Source organism: Pocillopora verrucosa, chromosome 12, assembly GCF_036669915.1.
Source record: "Pocillopora verrucosa isolate sample1 chromosome 12, ASM3666991v2, whole genome shotgun sequence".
NCBI lineage: Eukaryota > Metazoa > Cnidaria > Anthozoa > Scleractinia > Pocilloporidae > Pocillopora > Pocillopora verrucosa.
In genome coordinates this window covers 8,855,496-8,861,665 of record NC_089323.1, presented here as the reverse complement: position 1 = coordinate 8,861,665, position 6,170 = coordinate 8,855,496, and the positions used below count along the sequence as shown (strand labels likewise).

The 6,170-nt window shown below is 39.9% G+C and overlaps 1 pseudogene; it reads right to left on the bottom strand.

Annotated features, from left to right (window-relative positions):
* Window positions 1–5,025: 5,025 nt before the first annotated feature.
* On the bottom strand, window positions 5,026–5,855 carry LOC136277161 (uncharacterized; annotated as a pseudogene).
* Between the last annotated feature and the right edge of the window lie 315 nt (window positions 5,856–6,170).

Below are 6,170 nucleotides of genomic sequence, written 5' to 3'. Positions count from 1 at the left end.
CCAATCCCACCTGGGATCCCATGTGTGTCCCAGGTGGGATCCCGCCTTTTTCAGGTGGGATCCCGGGTGGGATTATGGAACATCCCGCATGGGATCCCGGGTGGGATTATGGAACATCCCGGGTGGGATTATGGAACATCCCGGGTGGGATTATGGAACATCCCGGGTGGGATTATGGAACATCCCGGGTGGGATTATGGAACATCCCGCATGGGATCCCACCTGGGATTATGGAACATCCTGCATGGGATCCCACCTGGGATTATGGAACATCCCACATGGGGAACCCACCTGGGATTATGGAACATCCCGCATGGGATCCCACATGGGATCCTGCCAATTGAAGTTGGGATCCCGCCTTAAATTCCTAATAGCATCCCACCTGGGAAAGCACATCCCGGGCAGGATTACACCTAGAATCCCACCAATCCGTCTTAGGATCCTGCCTCAAATTTCAGATAGTTTCCCACCTGGGAAATCATATCCCAGGCGGGATTGCATCTGGGATCCTGCCAATCCCAGTTTAGACCCTGCATAAAATTACAGATGGCTTCCCACTTTCAGAAAAATCCTTTGAGGGATCCTGTTTATCACTGGAGACCACAGATTTATGAAATGTACTGGATAGGATATTTTAAAATTAAGAGGATAAAATTTTCTAGGTGAGCTATAGACCCCATCAATCCACTGAGGGTCCAAAACTTTCCAACTAGCTATAGAACATACTGACACCTCCAATGGGATCCCATTGTCTTACCAAGCTATTGATCATAAATGATTCAAACAGTACATGAATACACAGACTATATGTGATAAAGATCTCATAATTTATTTGCAATGAACCAGCATGTGTTTGACTTGTTTCATTAACAAATTTCTTAACCGAACATTCTTAAAGAATAACAGCAAAACTCAGCATATTACTTTTTCTTCATCATTTAAGCAGACCATCTACAGTGTAATAAGGCTCAACGTTTAAAAAAATTGGCTGTTGTGTATCAAAGAATAAAAGAAAGACAAAACCTCAATAATTCATGTTATCAAAATTTTGACAAAGGTACTGATTGAAAGTCTGCTCTCTCTTCAGTCGAATTTTTCAAAGCAAAGCAAGGTCAGAATGTTCCCAAATGTGACTAAAGTAATCTTGAAACCTTACTCATAGATTTATTTCATTGTAAAGTGTAAACTTAGGAAACTGCAGTATGCAAGCGACCAATTCGATTCTCAGAATTATTTGAGTTTCAGTTGCGCTGAGTGTTAGGTAAGATTAATTCAAGCCGTTATTTCTATTCTTTGATAAGATTTTGATCACGTAACGAATATGGCAATTTGTACTCACCACAAACTTCTAAAAATCCTAGCTTTAAATGGCCACTCGATCGTTGTTTGAACCAGTCGATATGTCAACTGTTAATTGTCCCTTCTTTTAAGTTCACGGCGCCAACGACTTTCTTTTCATTTAAAACACTCACGCTGTTCTCGTTTTCCCATTAAACCACAATAAAACCAATCTTTAGAAGTGTTATATTAGGCAAAACAGTTGGGAAAAGAAACAACTTGAAGCAAGAGCGGTTAACCGATGAAAAGTACATTCAAAGATGAGCGCCAAATAGAGTTTTCTTTGTTTCCGATTACGGGCATGATCACGTGGACCTTTTAGCAAAGAGAATCCGCTGGCTTGACCCATTGCAGTCTCAAGAGAAGCGCGCAACATTATTCTGTCTCTTCTGACCGGTTCTCCTCTCTTAGATGGTGGATACCTTGGATTCATGTTTTGATGATGACATAAATAATGATGTGAATTCACTCTATGTAGAAATAATCGACAAGAATCGAACAAGAATGCACGATTTGTGGCCGAAAGTTTTCGAGGAAAGAAAGACTCGAAACCCACTTGAGTTATGTTCACGGCGAAGGTGAGAAACAACACAAGCCAATAACATTAGGAAGTATAAGAGATACCTAGATGATCACAGTGTACCAGTACCCAAATCAACAAGGCTTGACCACAACAAGCGTTCAGCAACACGTTTCAACACAGTTAGCCATCTCGATTCCTCAGTCGGTCTTTCCAGTGAACTAGCAGTGGTGCCAACAGAGTCAAGTGCGTCTCATAACGGAGAAAACATTTGCACGAGAAACAGAAGCAACTACATGCGATTACAGAGGTGCATTGGAATTCTCGTCTGCAAATGGTTATGCACAGTCCGAAGCGTTACCGAGCTTGGAAAGGGGTGGAGAGAACGAAGATACAAGGTTGTCATTTTATACTACAAGTACAATTTTATACCAGACCTACAAGGTATAGAAACATTTTGTTGATCTCTGACACAGAGAAGAACAACAAGTAAACTTTAGAGCTGTTATTATTGAACTGTGACTTGTACTTTTCATTTGTATGTAATGAAGGAATTTTATTTTGCACCAAAAATATAAAGAAGTAATATTTTTTAGGAGGTCCAGTGATTGGGACATTTAAGAAATTAAGTTATGAAAAGAAACTCGGTTTGTACTTCTCACTACTAACAAGTCTTGTTTTAAAAATATTTTCAGATCAGAGTTTCAAATAAAGCAAATTGAAAAAGTCATTTAAAAGGTGTATTTTCTCAAAGGGAACAGTGACCACCTCTGTCTTGTCTGCATGCCAAATATTTGCGGAGTGTGTGGATGATCCATAAGTATTGGAACTCTCACAAAAACGTTTTGTAAGAATAAAAACAGCAAAACAATATTTTCGTAGCTGGGATAAAGAATCCCAGGTGGGATATGTAAATCCCGACCAGGATCCCGGGTAGAATGCATAAGTCCCACCTAGGATCCCGGGTGGGATGCAGGAATCCCGCATTAAATGCGGGATCCCAGGTGGGATCAAATTTTCATCCCAGGTGGGAAAGGTGGGATCCCACCACCTAAGGCGGGATCCCGCCATTCCCACCTGGGATCCTGGGTGGGATTGCCGGGATCCCGCCTATATCCCGCCTGACATTTTACCTGGGTAACGCGTTGATTATTTAATTATTTTGTAGCCCCAAAAGCCCGCCTTACGACTCCGGAGGTACTAAACTTGATATATTCGATACACAATGCACTCTTAAAGGAGGTTAGAATAAAATTGCTTTTACGACCGTATATTGCACCCGGTTTACATATGTAGATGATTGCTTAAAAAAATACTTATTATAGCTGTATTCAGAAGCAAAGACACGTAGGTAATATGCTTCTGCTTTATTTTTATTGTAAGGGGTTTCTTTTATGTAACATGTATTCATTCCTTTAATTTCCTCCTTAACCTGCCTGCAAATAATTAAATTTTGTTTTTCATCTCAAGTGTGAAAAGGTGTTGCAGGGGTCTCTTTCCAGACTGAATTCAGTTGAGAACATCAGTAAATTAGTTGATGGCATATGCTACTCCCGATTCTTTAATTTGATTGCCCTGGTTTTTTTTTCACAAAGCTTCTGACCATAAGGAAAAGTTCACATCTTCAAAAAAATCCCACTGAAGGGGTGGTGTAAATGATTTGTAGTATTTAGAATGACAGAAGCAAGAAAAACACATTGAGCTTTTTCCTATTCACTAGTAAGTTAATTAGATTTCAGATTCTACATTTAAACTAGGTGAGATTAAATTTATTCATATCATGCTTCATTGCCGTCGCAACTAACATTTATAACAAAGTTTCATTTTAATATAGAATGTTTAAAGAACTTTCTTTCTTTCTCTCCAATACTTTTTACTATTTCTGGAGCACTATTAACCCTTTACACCCTAACATCAGTATGCATATTCTCCATACTGTTCTCTATACATTTCCCAACGTGCTGGCAGGGAGAATTCGTTTAACAATCAAGAGGTTCTTTAGTTTATTATAATTTCCTTTATTCTCATAACCTTAATGTTTGATTCAGGGGTGATATTGAGAGAGGAAAGGCTGCTCACTCTCAGGGTTAAAGGAAGCGGTTATTAAAAAAATTATAACTTTTGACTCAAGCAAGTATTTGAATATGAGAGAAACATTTGATGTTTTCACATGTTACAGGATGATTAAGCTGAAGATGGAATCAAAAAGGAGTGAACTCATCTGTAACAATTAGGTGACTACTTTGGAAACTTGAGCACTTGGGAAATATACCTTGGCTTGCAATTCTGATGATTACAGTTTGCTGAGGTAATTGAAATGTCAGTCCTCAAGCAGGGACCTTCCACATGACCTTAACAGTCATAAGCTATGAGATAACTTGAGAAAAATGCATTTGTGTCAGTAGAGCTATTGTAAGTACAGTACCACCTAGTGACAAAAATTAATGATTTCCTGTAAGTATGACTGTTTGGGAGAAGCTATAGTGGTAACTGACCCTTTTTTGCAAGGATGCGAAGGGTCTGATGATTGTAATGTATATCTCTTAGCTTTCAAACTTTCAACTTTGTATTAACTGTAACTGTTTACCATGTCTATTTTTCTGTATTATAAGCCTCAAAAGTTAAAGCAGGTGAGTCAATAACCTGACTTCCTTTGTTTGGAATTGTGTGATCAAATAATTTTGCTGTGTATATGTACTAATATTATTATTTAGATTGCAATAAATGCTCTTGCTCAAGCTATCATTGATGCGTGGTGTTTCTTACCGATACTCATACCCAAACTAAACATTGACATAAGGAATTGGTTACAAAATATGTGAGTTTTAAAGGATGAAAAACTGAAAAAACAAGGATCCCCCTTTAATTAGGACTCAAATTAAAGTGGGCTCTGCTATTTCAGACACCCTGTTGTTCAACCAGGTCTTTTTTCCTGTCTCTTGATTTAAATGGTACTTAAAAAAGCGCAAGATTTCTTTAAGCAGTGAAACATTAAAAAGACTCAGCTTATTATCTCTCGAACACTCGCACAAGTTAAAGGCGTCGTAAGACAGAGGGTATTGCGGCCTCATTTCGTTAGAAATGTGCGCCATTAGCTGTTGTCTTTCAGCTTCTTTTTCCTCTAGAAATAGTTCCTTTGGATTGTGCTCGATTTCTCAGTGTGCTTGTTACCTTCTTCTGCTTGCTGCAAGGCGAGAAAAGAAACCCTGTACTTGGCTCTTAGTCAACCACTCGTCTCGTTCAAACAACCTTCTATTCTGCTCATCTCTTGTCTTGCGCATATCACTTGAGACTTGCTGAGAGTCAGGTTTCAGCCCTGATTGTTCCCCTAGGTCCAACTTTGCAGTTAGATATTCTTAACTTTGTCAGTTAATCTAATGGATCCTGCTCGTGGCCTGTGTAGGGCCCAGCCCATAATGACAGTGTGCAATGCAGGTATTGAGACATTTTCACTTTGGCGGATATTAGACGGTTCATTTTCAGTGACATTGACTGACGTTGTAAATCTGTCTGCCCAATCTCTTCGAAGCTTGTCATTTAGCGTTTCTGACGGCCTTTCATCTTTGACGCAATGATTCCCTACGTCCAAATGTGACTCGAGCTCTGAAAATGTTTGGAAACTCTTCACGCATCCGGGCTCGGAACATTCAAACGTGCTTATATTCGAATCGTCCCAGTCATTCTCTTCTTCTGAACTCTCTGTCACAGGATCTGAGCATTGATAAACACGTGCATCATGAAGAGATAAAAATATTTCACTAACAATGATACCAGTGTCCCCTAGGCCCTTTAACACCAGCTGGTCAAAAGAGAATTCCTTGCCACGCCCTATTCAGTACGACCTCCACACACGAATACCTTTCTCCTCAAACTGGACATTGTGAAGCTTGCTAAAACCATCTATCTTGTTCACTTCTAGGGTTATCTTTGCCTCGTCAACTTCGCAAACGCATGCGGATGTACCTTTCACTGGTCTTTCAGAAAGTACCCTCCTCATGTCTCCCACTGATAGAATGTCGTGCCCTTCGTTGCAGGAACGTCGGATGCATGTTTTCATCGGACACAGAATTCTATCACATACGTCCTTGCCATATTTTGGCTCTGAAAAGTCGTACCGACAAACTTCTAAACCCACCTGCTTACCAATTCCTCTTGCTGCTGCAATGAGGGAGTTATTATGATAACAGCCAGCTTTATCTGACCGCAGATAAACCCAGGTGATGTGAGGCTTTTCGGTCTTGATTTCTCTCAGTGTGCTTTCTATGATGGAACACACGGCGAACCAGTCCTGCTGGCATGCGTCAAACAGATG